Source organism: Armigeres subalbatus, chromosome 2 (assembly GCF_024139115.2).
Source record: "Armigeres subalbatus isolate Guangzhou_Male chromosome 2, GZ_Asu_2, whole genome shotgun sequence".
Taxonomy (NCBI): Eukaryota; Metazoa; Arthropoda; class Insecta; order Diptera; family Culicidae; genus Armigeres; species Armigeres subalbatus.
The window spans coordinates 131,367,788-131,385,915 of record NC_085140.1 but is presented as its reverse complement, the minus strand read 5'-3'; the positions used below and the strand labels follow the sequence as shown (position 1 = coordinate 131,385,915).

Below are 18,128 nucleotides of genomic sequence, written 5' to 3'. Positions count from 1 at the left end.
TTTAAAAATGTTTATTATATTATTATATTTTGGCACTTTTATCATGCGATTTGCTCACAACAAATTGCGTTCGTTGAAGATTCTTGATTATAAGATTAACTAGATTAACCCTAACAAGATTGCTAGAACAAGTGGTACGAAAAAAATAATTGCCGTGAAATTCAATTTATTATAAATATTGAAATATTAGAATATTTAAACCTCTGATTTATCGAAAAGCAAGTTAATTAAGAGATTCTTTTGCGGGGCGTTACACAAACAATGTAATATGGAACAATGTTGTTTAAGGAGCAAAACAAGTTTTAGTATGTTATCTGAAATGCAATAAAACCGTTTCAAAACATTTACTGACCATTAAAATGGAGACACACACCTGTCCCCACAGTAACCCAGGATGAAAGCCGGAGTCGCAGTTAATCTCACAAGAAGAAGATCATCTTCAAGCCCGATGCTGCTTCCCGCTGCGCATATGAATGTGCTGGTGTGCGACCACAACCAATTCGAATCCCGAACCGGTGACGCTGAGGCAACCCGGCATCCAAGATTTTCCACCATGGTGGAAAATCTACCGCGCGCCGGTATTGGTGAATTCGCGACGCTACCCCACCGCGCGACGGCTCCTCCCGTGCGCCCCAGAGTCGCCGCCCCTTGGTGGGGTTCTCTCGAAGTCTCGACGCCGCCGGGCGGAAAATTTATAAAAGGACACGCAACATCCAAACCGTTGCCGATTGTCTCGACCTTTCAGAACAGGTCAGTTGCTTGGTTTGGTTTGCTCTGCTAGGTTCTGCCTCGATCACAGTGCTACTAGCGTGCGTGCGAGATCGCATAGGAGAAAATTGGAAACGTGATTTCTAGTGGTTGGTGCCGCTCCGGTAACGATCGGAGCACGTGGTGTGTGGTGGATCATTATTGCTCCGTTCGGGAGTTTGGTAGTGTTTATCGCTTGATGGATTATTGATGGGGGGCAATTAGTAGAAACAAGGAACAACATCAAAACACAGCTGGACGTGAGGAAGACTTTGTGGTTCGGAGAAGATGTTTGGGTTGGAAAGGAACAGAAAATTGGTCCCACAAGTGACATCGTCAAGTGACAGTGTGCAATACATGAACAGCTGAAGAGTTTGTGGAGAGGATTGTGACCAAATTTGAACATGGGAGTTGAAAAACGGTGCACACACATCAATAGCATATTGGGAGCAGATAATCCGAAAATAGAAGTCAGCAGGATCAACCAGCCCAAGTTGGGCATCTTCCGGTTATGAAATACCATAGATTTAGAAATCACTTCTCACCAAATCGTATGTATGGAAAAAAAATCACTGTCAACTCAATGAATTATTGCGACAAAGAATAAATGGGAAAAGGACTCTATTTTGTTGTAATCAGTGTTGGGCATTCGCATTAGTGTTAGCATGATTCGTAATCTGACATTGGATCAACCTCCAAAAGTAGTGAATAACCACAGATGTTAATGGTAAACTTTAATAGCCATTAGCATGTGAACAGGTGCAAAACGCGCAGTGAAATGCTCGAAGTTCACTAAAGCTAATCTTCTATTCATCAGTCCCCAACTGCTCGAACGATCATCACGAGTGTCCAAGGAAAATTCAGTGCGAACGAAATCATTTCCTCTCACAAGGAGAAAATGGACATTATGCAACGGTGGCCGTCCAACAGAGTCTCGCTGCTTGACAGCTACGTCTGTTCGCTGGCATCGAGTTTTCCGGTACCCCGCCACCTTCAAAGTGGTGACAGTCTCCAAGTGATGACTGCGGACGTAGAGGAAGCTCACTCAAAGTCACCCACGGTGGCAACCGTGAAAAATGAAAATTTTCTTCTTTTAATAAAAACACAACGGCTTGAGATAACAACAAGCTTAAAATATTTTCCCCGTTCGACGAATTTCTCCCGCAAGCGATCCCGCCGCGTCCGCTCGGAACGGTTCTGCCCCGCCGAGCCAAATGGGCAGAGAGCTCCGGTCAAGCGAACACTATGATCCATTTCGCGCGGTGCGCGGAGGTCTATTTTTAACCCCCGAGCAGAGCGCGGCAGGTCCTTTGTCAACTTCTTTCGGCGTTAGGCTGCCCCAAAGCGATGGCCGTCCCATGCGCGAACCGAACTCGGTAATGCCCTCTTCGAAGAAGGGGGGGGGGGTGCGATGGTCAGCTTATTCGGACAAATGCGACGCAACAAGAGAAATAAAAAAATGAAATGGAAGAAGACGCCACTCGGTGACCACGGTGGCGATGGCCAAATAGCGCGCAAAGAATGGCATAACGGCGTAATGTGTCTCGGCTTATTTTTAGCTATTTATTCACATCGTAAATTCGTTACGCAATGCCGGTGTGAATTTTGTACTGGCGTGTCCGAGTGATCAAAACCAGCGGGCCGACGTGGAACGGCAGGACAGAGTGATCAACCTTTGGGATAATGGCTATGATGTTTGGAATTGATTACATTCGAAAGGAAAAGGCTTTGTGACAATTTGTAACAAGATAGATTACTTTCGTAAATAATTCCAAAATCATGGAACTCGTTTCTGTGGATAGGTTTTCAAAACTTCGATATTTATCATTATGATGATCAATCAACGTGATACAAGTGTTGTCCTGATCGATGAAACAATCAGCCTTTAGTTAACTTATTCTGGTTAGTCAAAATATGTCCCACAATTTGTATAATTTTTAGGAAAAACTGTTAGATTTTTAAACAATTCTGTATAAGAGCATACCAAAACCTACATACGAACTGGGCAATGGGCATATGCGAAAATGCTAGATTCTTACATTCTATGAGATCTTATAATTTTGCAAGCTTTTCTTACAATATTTGTTTGTGACCGTAATTTTTTTGTATAAGAATCTAATAATATTGCATATGCCGAATTCTTATAGAGGTTTTGGTAGGTTCTTATACAGAATTGTTAGAAAATCTAACTATCGCTGGTTGGGTGTTTGTGCTACATGCAAATTGTCATAGTTTTACTCTTGAGCATACGAAATAAACGAAATTAACAATAATTTGTACTTTTATGGTCTAGCTAGAAATTACATCAAAATTTATCATAAAAGCACAAAACTAAAAACCTATGGCCTTTACGAAATAGTGATCGAGAAAGGCATCAAAAAATTTAGTCACATTAGATGATCTGTTAGTTTTTTTCTTACGACATCTAAGAATGTCTTTCTTATTAAATAATGAGGAATCGTCAATAAAAAAAAGCCTCTTTTTTGCTTACAGTTTTTAAAACTCAATTCAAACCCAATGAAGGATCCGGATTTATACAAACATTGTGCATTAATCAATTAATTAATTGTGAATTGATATTACCTGGTCATCAGTTAGCCTTGTGAGGAAAGGTGTAGAATTGCCAATCCAGAGATCTGGAGTCTAATTCTCGGTCCGGGGAAGGACCATATGTTATAGGCGACAGCGATCAAGACTTAAATCATTCCATTGCCGTAGGTTTTTTAAAATTCCATTCCACTTGTTAAGTTTTCCTTTCGACTACGAATTATTTGAAATTTCAGTATACATTTGAATCTAATTATGCAGTACCCTCCGTTTCCTAATAGGCGAATGCGTCCACCGCTTATATTTGATGGTAATTCAGATATTCGACAGAGTACCCAGCAGTTATCTTATCCTCCTTGCATATATGAGAAATCTATATACATAAAAATGAATTTCTGTCTGTCTGACCCTTATAGACTCGGAAACTACTGAACCGATCGGCGTGAAAATTTACATGCATAGGTTTTTGGGGTCGGGGAAGGTTCTTAAGATAGTTTGAGACCCCTCCCCCTTTTGGAAAGGGGGGCTCCCATACAAATGGAACACACATTTCTGCTTAACTCGAGAACTAATAAAAGAATAAATCAATTTTAGGCGAAACAAAGTTCGTCGGGTCTGCTAGTAAACAAATAAATTAATGAATAATTCTCAAAATATTTTCACCCTAAGAAATTAACGTTATGAAAACTAATTGTCCTTGTATATCAAAATAACATTAATTATGTAAAGCAATAGTTGTCACGGGCCAGGGTTTTTCGGCTACACTTTTTTGTGAACTATTTGAGTTTCCATGTTTCAATATAAACTGTATCAGAAAGAAGTTATTTTGACGTGGGGGTAGGACTGAAATACAATATGCAGCTCCGTAGCATGTGGTTGGCCAGGTTTGGCCCCCGCCAAAGGCGACAGGCCTTAGGGGGGGGGGGGGGCACCGAAATCCAGAATTGCACTATGGAAAATGATGTCAAATATCATCAAGTTCCATTTACGCGGTTGGATACAACTTCGATTGATTGTAAATTTTTTTTGAGGTTAAGTCATTGTTTTATTGCTGCTGAGGGTCTCAAACGCCTAAAATCTTTTCCGTCAGGTATCAGAACGTTGGCTCAGGTAGAATCTTCACTGATTTTTTTATCATTTACCTGATGTGAAAAATAGCCAGGAACAGGAAATACAAATGAAAAGAAGAATGGAACAAGTTTCTGGCGAAGAAGCCCTTGATGAGGACTTCAATACGCCAAAGGCGAAACACAGAGTAGACTATAAAAAACGCGTATAATGTTTGTTCGTGACTAAGAAATCTAAGTCGTTTTCAAATAATAATTCTCGGAAGAAGTGATAGGGAGTTTGTTTTGATATATTATTATAAATTCGGACCATAACGATCGCATTTGATCCAGTGACATTTTCGATTCCTTTAAACCAGACAATTGTATGAGGGTGAAAGAACAAGCAATCCCGTTGAATATTCGATGATATTTTGAATTTGATTTTTTTTTCTTTTGGGTCTATTAAATCTGGTAACGCTTTAAACGAGGAACCTATCTAAATTCATGCTGAATACGAGAATTTGCATCGGAGGATTTCAGTAATGATGGCAACTGATCTACTTCAAAGTTGAAATTTATTTACTTAACCAAGTCTACCAATGCCACCAAACTATCGGTAGACCCACTCTAGGAATTGATATATCATGATCCAAATACAGTCGCGATTCGCTGGTTGGGCCACGACCTCGGCCCAACTAACGAATTCGGTTTTTTAGTTGGGTCAACTGACAGCCATTTGAACACGTGTATTTCGACTTGAACATCACAAATGATGTCCAGTGACGCCCAATCCCGTTTTCCGTGTTTACATTGGCCCAACCAGCGGAGGCCCAACTAAAAAGTGACCCAAGTATTAAGATCCCAACCAGCGAATCCCGACTGTAGGTCTGTAATTGTTTTTTTCTTTATTCTACTTGGTCCAATCGCTATCCTATTTCTACCTGTTCTCACCAAAGTTTAATTTCATTCAAAGTCCAGTAGTTTTACTCAAAAGTTGGCTTTTTCAGTCTGAAGAATCTGGACAATGTTTTTTTTTACTTTCGCGATGTTGCAGTTGCTGTATGTTAACAAGCAAACCCAATCTTAAAATATTTTTTCCAAAATATTAGAAAAAAAAGCATGCTTGAACAGCACCCTCTCCACCACTGATCAAACGATAGACGATAGACTATATGAACCATGAAAAAGGTCGGCCAAAACGTTGGGCAAGTAAATAATACATTATCCTGATTCTTTAGACTGAGAAAGCCAACTTCCGATCATATCCAGTCGAAAACACCCTATCAAGTCCAGTACTTCTTTCAAATCACCGTCCATTATGGCGATGGCCTAGCTTGATCCACTAGCGCGTGAATTCACAACAAGGAAGTCTGGATTTTTGTATCAGTAACACATTCACTACCGGATCTAATTTTTCTTATTTACGTAGATTTATTTCACAAGACAGTTAGTTTCCACCAGACGAACTTTGCTAAAGACATCATCTTTACAAATTTCAAATTTAAAAATTTAAAAAAAAAACCCCATGTGTTGGAATATCTCAAGTAGTCTAAAATAATGATTTCATATATACCACCACCTAGCGGTCAAGTTATAAACTAACCAATGCCTCATGCCAAAGCACACGCCTTCCTTTTTGAGAAGATGCCGTTCAACATGGTCCTTCGAAATTTGTTTATTGTTTTATTTCATTTTTGATTTAGTTTTTAAACAAATGACTAATTTTAGCTGAGATTGTTTTGAATTTTAATGATTTTGTTGATTTTAAAACGGTTGTGTTCCTACAAATTTTATATAGATACTATTTTTAATCTCATGTCATTTTTTTCTAATTTAACATTTCTGTTGGGATCTTCTTCTTCTTCTGCTTCTTATTAGCATTACATCTTTTGGGATATTTGTAGAAAGATTTGAAATTATTTCGACAAATTTATCATTTTTTATTGTCGGTGAAACTCAATTGTTTTTTACCTAAACATATTTTCAAAATTTCATGTCCTTTGTTGTTAAAGTTGTACCGAAAGGCTATCATTTCATTCCAAAATCGAACTTTTTATAGAAGTCTCGGAGACCCATGATGTTATATACCAATCGACTCAGCTCGTCAAACTGAACAAATGTCTGTCTGTCCGTGTGTATGTGTGTGTGCACGAAAACCGAAAAACATTAGCCACGTTTTCATATAGTAATTCTTTACCGATTTTCTCGCAACAAGTTGCATTCGACAGGGGACAAAGCCTTATTGATCACTATTGAATTTGATAACGATCGACCATTGCGTTTAAAAGTTATTAAGAAAATGGAATCGAACTATATAAGCGCCATATAAGGTTGGTGTCTTGGCTAAATGCGAGAAAGGCAGTATCACCACTCGGTGAATTAAGTTGGGTTTTTATTAGCGATTTTATAATTTTTTGTAAAACTTTGATAAATCGATATTTTTAAAAAAAATTTAACCAAAGAACTGTTTTTGTTTCAAGTTTTAAGATAATTTATATTCTTACTTTCTACGATATTTGACGAAATTTTTCTATGTTTTACAAAAACTTCCGAAATTAAAATAACGTTAAACTACGTAGGGCAAAAGACCCAATAGTGGAGGAACTAAGCTAGTTGAACCACCATTTGTTCGTTCACACCAATTCTGTACTTTATTTCGCTTACCTTAAGTATGTATTCGAAAGCTTCTCAATTATATTTCAATCTAAAAATGGTCGAATCGCAGTAGAATCCATCGTTGTTACCTAAAATGATACCTCCAATTATTGGTGCAATGTTCCAATAGTTGCGGTATTTTTTAATTTGTGTTCCTATAGTTGCGAATCCCATTGTTTTCATATGATACTCGCAACTATGGGAACACTACCGCAATTATTGGTGCAAAGCAGAGACAAAGATAAGGTATTTTAGTGATACTTTACCGATTTTGATGCGATTTCCAACCTGTTTTATTTTATTTCACATAATGACAGGTCAACAAATTGAATATTCACATGGGTTGCTGCGTTTAATACGTAGATTATGTGAAAACAACACTACCGCAACTATAGGAGCACCCACGACTATGGGAACCTTTACCCTAGCTAGGTCTATAGTCTTAAAGTTTGTATGTCTTTGATCCATTAATATTTCACTCTTTCAAAATCTGAGTAGAAACCTTTTCTTGTTCTGCTACCGTCGTCATCGTTACGAATGAATTTTCTGCGTCGACCATCACCGATGACTGCATCCGATGCCGATGGTTCACCTACCTCTTCCTGGTTCTGCTACCGTAGCTATTGTTGCATTTTCTGCAGCCAGTTCCGCTCTGAGTTCGTAAATCTGAATTGAAACTGAGCGTCTGCACCTGAAGTCCCGCCTCTATAGTAAACGTTATGGTTGCAAATAATTCGATTGTGTGTGCTCCAAATTTTTGAATTGGGTAAATCCATTCTGTGCTCACTGATGGGTTGCGGCTAATGATTTTAAGGTTCCTCAAAACACACGAGATGCGACTGTTGCTACTGGTGGCGACGGTAACTGTGACTCTGTCGCTGGGTCGCTATAAGCCATGGTTCCATTGGAGCATCCATACCAACGTGACGGACAACCGCAGTAGCCCAGATGCCTATTGATTTTGCTGGGAAACGGTTTTTTAAAGGAAATTGTGTTTCAAACCGTTTCCTAGCGAAATCAAATGGAATTTGTTGGGCATGTAAGTCGACTTACCCTAGAAGCATTTTTTTTTAATCTTTATTAGAATCATTTTTCTTTTCTGCTACAGTTCATCACTTAACCTAGCAGCCAGGGATGGGAAAAATCAAATTTTCAAATAATCGAGGATGACAAAAACTCTCACGCGATAACATATCCAAATAATCAATTGATAAAAGCTCGTTAGCGAGTGAGAAGCGTTCGATAATTGCATCTCGATTAAAAGCATTTGCCGTTACTTTCTGATTTTTTTTCTACACATAACATCGAAGCACAATGCCAAACATCATTTATCGGGACCGCTTTGCGATTTGGGCGTAACTTATTTTGTAAACAAACATTGGAAGGCGAATTCCTGCTAAAACAAGCATTTCATGAGGAAACCACGGTATGGATCCGACAGATTAAGCTTTTCTCTACCAGATAAGGGGATTAGTTTAGGATGAAAACGCTTGCATTCTCCGGAATTCATGAAGCAATGTTTGTTTACAAAATAAGTTACGCCCAAATCGCAAATCAGTCCCGATATGTGATATAGTGAACGTTGTTGACGTTAAATTGGTTTTGGTAAGGTTTACATTAAGATGATAATTTTTTGTATCCAGTTTTCCGCGAGCGATAATGGCCGCCAGCTTGCTTGCGTTTCAGTCTCTGATTTGACGTGTCTGGAGGTCAACTGCACCCACCGCTCCGAGCATTCTGACCAATGTTGCGTATAAGAAGGTGCTGATTCAGTGAATTTAAGCCTTCTTATATACCACATTGATCAAAATGCTCGAATGGTGGGTGCGGTTGACCTCCAGAAACGTCAAATCAAAGACTAACCCGCAGGCAAGCTGGCGGCCATTACCGCTCGCGGAAAACTGGATATGATCAATTGATTCCAAAAGACTTGTGCAGCGGTTCATCGAATTCACTCACCAGATGGATTTTGACGTTTGAGCGGGTCGTCCTCTCGAACAAAAGTTCATTTTGCGTTCATTATGCGACCCGCTCAAATGTCATAATTTCTGGTGGGAGTTTATTTTGCGTTAGTCTATATTTGAAAAGTTATCGTCAACGACAACCCGCCTACTTTTCTCACCTGAGAAGTTATCAATTGATAATTCCAATCATTATCGTATGAAAATTATTCAGCACAACCCTGCTAGCAGCACAATTCGGTACGATTTGATTCCTGCAACTCAAATGTATCTGAATTCAGTTGTAACAACAACCTCTATGCCACATTGTGTGCTGCTTGGGTAGCAAATGCCCTATCCAGTTTTCCGCGAGCGGTAATGGCCGCCAGCTTGCCTGCGGGTCAATCTCTGATTTGACGTTTGTGGAGGTCAACTGTACCCACCGCTCCGAGCAATCTGTCCAATGTGGCATATAAGAAGGTGCTGATTCAGTGAATTCAAGCCTTCTTATATATCACATTGATCAAAATGCTTGAAAGGTGGGTACAGTTGACCTCCAGAAACGTCAAATCAGAGACTAACCCGCAGGCAAGCTGGCGGCCATTATCGCTCGCGAAAAACTGGATTACGTCACGTATGTCAGGAATGCTTTTACTTTATTGAATATCAGGAAGTTGCTTTCTCGTGCTCATGCGTCATTTTGCTCGAGATTCCACGGAGAGCAAATGCAGCAATGAATCACTGGAGTTCATGCCTCAGTTACCAACGCAGCTACCAGTGGCAATTAGGTTCTGCAGCATGACGTCACGAATGAATTCGGTCCTCGTCAAATGAACTTTTTGACAGTTCAGTAGTACTTTCCACTGACTCCGACAAAGTTCGAGTTCGTGATTGGTTGGCTGCCCCCGAGTCCAACGCGAAGTACTACTAATCTGTCATCAGTTTGAGGTTAGATACAGACGCTGCAGAACCTAATGAAAACAAAGATGAAGTACCCGTAATGAAGCCATTTGAAACCGATGATTTAGCATGGGAAGGTCTGCGGGGCCCATCGTTGAGCTAGTGGTGGCAATAGCGGACGGTAGTCATACTAACAAGCTGCGCAGGCGAGACGAAGCGAAGAAAGTGGCACAGAACGCATTCTCTGCAGCAGCAAAGAAGTTTGCGAGCGCTGCCATCAAGCAGAAGACAACTAAGAATTTGAAGGGAAAATATGGCTTAGAAAGCTGCTTCGGCTGTAAATCCGTCACTGCTGATACGAAGTAGAGCTTTTTCGATCAATAATCATGATTCGTACTTTTAAGGACTTCAAATTTTGTTACTAAAAGAGTAATCATTAGCCAACAAAAATCATCCTTCAGACACAGATACCGAACTGTGTGATTCTGTTTTATTCTTTGAAGAAAACTTCTTCCTCATAAAATCTTCTTTAAGTAAAATGCTGGTCCTGAAAAGGTCCAATTTATTTTCAATCATGTGCCTTTCCCAACATAGGACAAACGAAAATCAGATCTCCCTCGTGGCGTATAAACTTTCTGCAGTAGTGGTTTCGTACTTTAATGAAAATTACTGGCAAGTCAACTCTCTTTTGTGTAAATGCTGGAACTGAAAAAGTCCGATTTTTTTTCCAATATGCGCCTTTCAATTTAATAACAGCAGTCAAACGAAGAACTGAATTTCATGCAGGAACCACTACACCGATACAGATAGTTTACCGCTGGGTCACTATCGACGGAATCGTTGCGATGGTGCTTTAGCTTGCTATGAAATCTTGATCAAACGAACGATTGCAACCAAACTTGTAAACTGTATGAATTTGATGTCTGTGTTTGCAATGCACGTATGGGATTGATTGCCAATTTTCAAGAGTAAATAATTGGGTGCACCAAAACTCATGAAATTTTGGACTTGGGCTCAATTTTTATAATAGATTCAACATATTTAATAAACTCAATACCCCTAAAACCCAATTGCAAATCAGTATTTTAATACATTGGATATGAACCGTTGACTCTTCCTTGATCGAATGGTCCAAGAAAATTGAAAATCCATCGAGAAACGGCAGAGATATTATCGTTCAACGTCTATCAAATTTTAGTGACGCTTTTCGATTTTCGCAATCTGAAAGCATACCCCGATATAGAAAACACAGGTGTTGTAGTCCTACGTCAAAAAAATCCAGCGAAATTTTTAGTTTTTTTTTTTAATTTTCGTTTACATCGATTATTTTTCCATATTTACAGAAAAAAATCTATGCTCCGATAGGGAATTGTCGGGGATTGGCTGGATTATCAACGAATGCACGGAAATCAAGTAATCCTCTAATTGAAAAGTTTTGCTCTCCGGGGAGAAATCAATGCTTCCCGACAGAAAAACCCAAACTTGAGCATAACATCGATCCATAAAATCGTCTAAAAAGGGGGCGGGGGAGAAATTTCGCAATAAACTGATCAAAATTCAGTTAGGCGACACCAATACTCGATCGCTGTCAAACAACAGATCTACTTAGAAACAGCAGTTCTCTTCTGGATGATGAACGATCGCAGAACGCGTGGCATATTATGAAAGCGACTGTTTTCGTATTCCTGTTATACAGGAGTTGGTCAATTGGTGTTAAAATGAGGAAACGATATTAGCAAAGTTGGGGAATAATCCTCCCTAGCTGACCTTGTTCGGATTATGGTTGAAAAGTAGAGGACCGGGTTGGAATGCAAGGGAGGCCCAAGCTGGTATCCACCTCTGATGAAACAGACGAAGACTGATAGGCTTACAGCTCAGCCAAAGCATCTCGATTGCTCGTTGCTCAACTGAACTCTGTATCCCGCAAATTTCACAAACGGTGCAGAATGGTCCACCGCCAAAACTATGTGAAAATCGGGTTTGGCCGGTGCGGAGACGGGGGATGACTTTCTGGTATTAAATACTAGGCATGCCTAAGATCCTTTGACTTTCCGTAACTGCGAAGTGCTGGTAGCTTCCCATTGGTTCTCCAATTCTGTCGGACAATCTCCATGATCCGCTAGAATTCATGACGTTAGCCAGGGTAACAGATGTCTTGAAAATCTGGCCACGAAGCCAAAATGTCCTCAGTAACGTTCCCTGGTACCTACAGTGCCCTGGGATTCAGGCTAAGGGATTCTGGGATTCAACGCTGTTTTCGAGTTGATGGATTTGCATCAAAATTTGAATGCCGCGCCGTATTGCTACGCTTATAGATCGTAAATCCAATAAATGGGATGTCTCTCATGTTACAACCGGATTATTTATTGCGTAAATTTTCGAAAAGAATTAATATTGGCCTGTTAGACTATTCACCGTCTCCGGCGTAAATCAACCCTGAGCAATGTTATTGAACATAAATTTACTTATTTGTGTTAATCAAACCCATGAATCTGTTCCTATAACGAAGAAACATTTTGTTTTCCCCAAATCGATAGATTGACCCTAACATACTGCCATGTTTATGTCTACCAAGAAAACGTCATTCGAAGACGAGCAAAGATTTATTTATATTCGATAAAAACAAATACCATCGATTCACGCCCGCACCTGAACTGGGTCAAACACATGCAGCCGAAGGCATCGTTCAATTTTTACTGCGTCGAGACCAAACCCAGCACAAGAAACGTGATTTGAAATAGCGATGAGAAACGCATCTGTTGCACCCGCAGCAACAAACCGCACAAATCTGCCACTAAGTAAACACACAACCGTGCAGAACTATGGTGTGGTTCCTCTTTCGTGTTTATCCGGCATAGAGCAAGATAAAACACTCACTCCCCACGGAGATAAACTGAAGTAGATTCGCGTCCGTGTAGACGCACTGCTGGTAGTGCGTCATACTACGCGTGCCGGTTTTTCGAACATCGACCACCATCACCGGTTCCGATCGGATTGGTTTCGGTGTGGTCCATTAGGAAGTGCTATCCGATGTGAAGGATCAGCAGCTCTTCAGTTTACGGCTCACCACGCATGCTGTTTTCCCACATTACATTCGACCGATGAGAAATGGGGGGTAAATCGAATGCGTGAATTCCAAGTACTGTATGCGGATCAGGAAAGTGAAACAGTCGGGGACGTAAGTCGATTTGATTTAACCGGCCGGTAATTCGAAATCTCATCGATTCGCTGTTAAACTGTGTGACGATATTCTTTTTGATTCGTCCACGTAAGAAGTACCTTCCCGATGTTGCATTCGACCCACTACTCCCCGCTCGACCAATAACATCGAATAACTCAATTTGAACGTTTTAACGATAATTCACTTTTTATTTCCCTGAACGGCTCTTCTATTCTCCCAATCATTCACCGACCCGCTCGCAGTTTCCGGATCCCAAAATAATGGATCCTAAAACTGAAAAGTGTATTTAGCGCACATTTCCACATGGAATTCATTAGTTCGAGCGGGCACTACCCGGCGAATTTTTCAGCTCACTTCTCGATTCCTTCGTCGTCGACGACGACGACGACATTGGCTGGGTTGGAAATGCAATAAATAAATCTTCGACGCTAATTATAAATTTTACTTCGCTCATTAAAATATCGTTCGATTTTACTTGGCGAACGTCGGCCGTCGCCGTTGGGCGATCTCTGGATTTGATGCTTTTGTCCGATCGAAAAACCGTGCAGAATTAAGGACGGATTTAAACTGCGGACAAGTGCCCTGCACGGTGCATTCACTTTTTGCCACTTGTTTGGACATTCGCAGCGCGAAATTGAGCGTAGCCAACGTGTGTCATGGAGACGCGTGGTCTGAGGTGCTGCCAATTGACAAATCGTAGTTGGAACTGGGCGGGTTCGGGAACTTCATCGAACGGTAGAGTAAGCAGGGGCAAAAGTCGGCCATTACTTTTCAACCCCAAACAAAATTCCTCCCACTGGTAGTTCAAATATTCTGACATTTAAATGGATCCGTTGCCAAATAATGCACTATTGGATCGTACAGTCGTAGAACGAATAGCGCAGTGTATAATTATTTGGTTGGTCGTTTTTATTTATAGGCAAATTGCCATGGGGAAAAAAAGCGAGGGGCGGCGGATCTTTATTTTGCTTCATCCATTGGCATCGCAACCGAATTTGCCAAAATGCATCTTTCAACACTCGGACACGTGCTGCTATGAGCTATGGCGAGTGGATTGTGCAGCCAGCGAGGGATAAAATAATGCCCACTCATCCGAGAAAATCGATCAAGGATGAATGCAGTGAAAAGTGACTTGACTGCCAATGCAATGCTTCGATAGGGAGGGGGTAACAAAACAACAACTTGTTGATGGTAGTAGTGGTGCGGTAGTTCCTCGCACCAAAAAAGCGGGTTAAATTTTCTGGAAAAATGCTCCGAACCATGGTCCATTTGGCACGGGACCAGATTTTCTCGGAAGGTCGCTGAAGTGGGAAAACTGAAATGGAGTGCGTGCAATCAGTGCAATAGTGCTACAAATGTAGGTGCTATGTGCCTTCTTGGAGGGTGTGAATTTTTGGAAGAAGTGCAACGGACAGTGATGACATTGGTTGTGTGTTGGTAGCTCTCATATGGCCAGTCAAGTTCAGTGCAAATGCCAAAGTTTGTATTTAATCAATTGGAAACCAAAACACGCAAAGATGGTTTTCACTAGAAAGCAGTCTCCCAAACGTTCTTTTGAGCTGTGTGGTAACTTAATAGTGGTGGAAACAATATTGTTTGTTCCGCTTGTTGAAAAAACAACAACATTCGGAGTTTTCCTAATGCCGATTACAGTATTTTTTTTACTGTCGAAAATGTCAGCTAAATAAAAAAAATACTTACCGCTTCCCATTAAAATAATTTATTTTTGTCTTTTAAACTTTTACCGAGTTCCGCAAAGTTGAGCTCTTAGCAATAAATATTTTACCAAGCCCTCTGTCAAAGTTTTGTTGCCGAAAATCAGCTAACGAACATCATCTACAAACTCGATTTACATGTGATAGCGCGTTCAATAACAAATGTAGAAATATTTTAGAATAATGTAGGAACGAACTCGCCAAACAGCTGTACTTTTCTTCACCTCTCTATCAAAAACTATGTTATGTATTTACGAACACTAATATCATAGAATAACAAAATTCTAGATAAACAAAAATGAATATAAATCAACAAATGTATATTTCTGTGTTTTTTTAATATTTAAAAAAAATCTTTGCACTTCATTTGATCACGTACATACATTTTCCGCCTTGCCATTTTTGCGATTTCAGTTCTTTAAAACTCAAAAATAAAATCCTAACAGTGCTCACTAGAGGCACCGCATTTTTTGCAAATATCATCGACTAACACACGTTTGTCAATAATCGTAAACGTACTAACGATCCGATCCAATTAATTTAAATTCCAATCAATAACTAATTTTACTTGCAAAATGTTTGGCTCGTTTCGACGAAGCGGTCAACGAATGACCGACCTTTCCAGCTTCCAACAATGTAAATAGGAAGCGGTCTCATGTTGTCAAAGCCTAAGCCAAAATGCTTCAAACAACAATAGATGTAGGCGGCATGATGTACGCAAGGTTAGACTTGCTGACTGGCATGTGTTTCGTGTAAAAATACCAGATTGGAAAGCGAAATTGCTCAAGACAAGTATTTGCCGTACAACCGATGTTTGCCAAGAAAAAAAAACAACTTTTGTGAAAGTTTTTCATTTTCACCCTCTTTGATGCATTTGACATGTAGTCTCAATCTCTTTCGACACTAATGATGATTGCCGCCGCCAGTACAAGTTTTCTCACCGTACCAGAAGCAGCCTCGCGGTACAAAATATGGCGGGAACAGCTTTTTCGTTGCTATTTTTAAACATTTTGCATCAACCACTGTTCACCGTTCCCTTTTGACCGCGGCGAGGACCTTGCGAGAATGAGAGTGAAAAAGTACCAATTCCCTTTCCGTCGTCACTCCCGAATGTGAGGAAAATTATTTATTTTAAAAATAATGTGTATACGTTTAATCTTATATTACCAGCGCGACCCTGGGACTGAGTAAAAATAATTACCACGAGATCATTAAAAACGGCTTTGCGAGACTGTTGGAACTCACTCCCACGGTTTCAACCGGCGTTGGACTCACCGTCCAATCCCGGCAAAACACGGCGCGCGCTCTCCATACGATCCTAACGTTGACATTGAGCACTAGGCGAGACGAGTGAGTGACCAAATTTTTCCCCGGGGGTTACAATTGGAAAAACCATCCGGGATTGTTGTCTAGCCAGGGCCCTCTGACAAAATGTAACACTCCTTTCCATCGTCCAATGGTGGTGGAAACTCATTCTCGCGAAAATTCCTCTCTCGATGGATCATGATCGTATGTCGTCCGAGAGCTGCGCACGCCGGATTTTTTCACCAATCGGGAAAACCGCCAACTGCGCAAGTGGCAATTTTCACGGCGATCCTTGCGACCGAAGGTGAACGCTTAGTCGTTCACGATATCTTCGCTAGTGCGCTGCTTGCCGTCATCAGTAACCTTAGCCTGGCTCGCTCGCTACTGGCTGGGTCTAAGGACTGTTATATAATCGCACTATTTTGTAGTGGATTTCCGTTTCATTTGGTCAAGTCAACCAGTGCGACACGGATAGTGCCTTCGGAACGGTGTAAGTTTGATGGAGTTTTACCAGAAGTGACGCTTTAGCTCTTTACTGATTTTAAGTAATTGTGATAGCATTGATTTGCGATAATCTGTGATATTGAACTACTTGGTGATTTTTCAAGTGAATCGAAGCGATCAATGTTGTGTGAGGTTGATAATTCTTGAACTGTTAGCTAATTGGAGAACAAGAAGCCTTGGCGGTGAAACTAATTTGATATTAAGGTTCGGTTGTGTTCACATCGGTTTGACAGTAAATCACACGGAATAAAAATCATAACTTTATAAATAGCTCTCAACCACTCAAGTGATCTCCGGGGAAACTGTTGGTCACCCAGAAAATAGAAGAAGTGCTCTAAATAAATCTTAGCTATACAAGGCTTGATGAAGATCGCAATTCGAACGCTTTCTTCTGGTTCCAATTCGAACATTACTTCTTTGACTCAACCGTTCCCAATCTATCTGATAATTGCGATAAGACAACATTGATGTGATGCTCACTGTGATTTTTTTTTGGATATTACAACGGTCCACAACGAGCGCAAAAAAGCAGCAAACACATGCAAAAATATTTTCTCAAACAGAAGACAACCTAAAAAAGTTACAAAAATATATACCAAACCATCCTCCGCGCGAGGGTCTAGAAATAGAACCGACCAGGTGATCGTTCCATTTTTATACACCAATCATAGGTCGATACGTGTTTGCTTGAGTATTATACTTCCCATGCGATCGAATATTCTCATCAAAGTTTCCAAGAAACCCCCTGAAATAAGATGCATTTACTCCGAGCAGCGCTGTCAGTCAAAGTATATTTCAGAAAAACGACTCGGGCACAGTTTTCCATCAGCTCAACAATTCACTCGGACGGTCCGTTAGTAATTAAATGCTGGATTAAATAGTTTCCATTTGCAATGGCATCGTTGGCTCTTAATTGCGCACTTTGACGTGTTTACATATATGTAGCACCAACTACCAATCGTAAATCGTAGGAAATAAAAACCTCATAACAAGACGCAGGAAATTTTCTTTCCCAATAACTGTATTGATTTATTCTAAATAGCCGCTCGGGGAAAAAAATCAAACGTTTCCTATCTCAACGGGAATAGATCCAGTTCGACGTGGAGAGCGAGAACGAAAAGATGAATGATCTATATTTAATAATGTTGGCGTTGCCATTGAGTACGGATGAAAAACTTAAAACCGCGCATTTGTAGAAAAGGAGAAGAAGACGAATGGAAATGCTGTCAATTTACAATTCAAGACTAATAAACAAATAACCTTTGGCATAAACCAAACACGCATTTTCACGACTATTCGCTTTTATTTGGACAATACTGCACTTGTTTGTATTCTAATGCATTTCGGGGTGGCACAACAGAACGAATTGATTTTAAAATCAATATACAAAAATACCGATAATGGCTTTTACAATTTTCTATAAAATGTTTTTATTACATGTACATCTAGAGCTTTACAAGAATTCAAAGCAGATCTAAAGGCGATCGTTTACACTTGAGTTATAAGCCAAGAGCAGTTGGTCGATCGTACAAAAGGCGATGCACGCGGTTCTTACGAATTTTAATATATTTTTAGAGGATCATGT

At 40.2% G+C, this 18,128-nt stretch overlaps 1 protein-coding gene across 4 annotated transcripts in view; it reads left to right on the top strand.

Moving 5' to 3' along the window:
* Positions 1-606: 606 nt before the first annotated feature.
* LOC134210852 (calcium-transporting ATPase sarcoplasmic/endoplasmic reticulum type) overlaps positions 607-18,128 on the top strand; it is a 78,342-nt gene continuing 60,820 nt past the window's right edge. The window contains exon 1 of one of the 4 annotated variants that reach the window (XM_062687207.1): positions 607-750. The gene's annotated coding sequence lies outside the window, so the exon portion shown is untranslated. Of the gene's footprint in view, positions 810-16,343; positions 16,530-18,128 lie in introns of those variants that run through there. The other 3 variants (XM_062687210.1, XR_009978878.1, XM_062687206.1) reach the window with 3 other exon arrangements.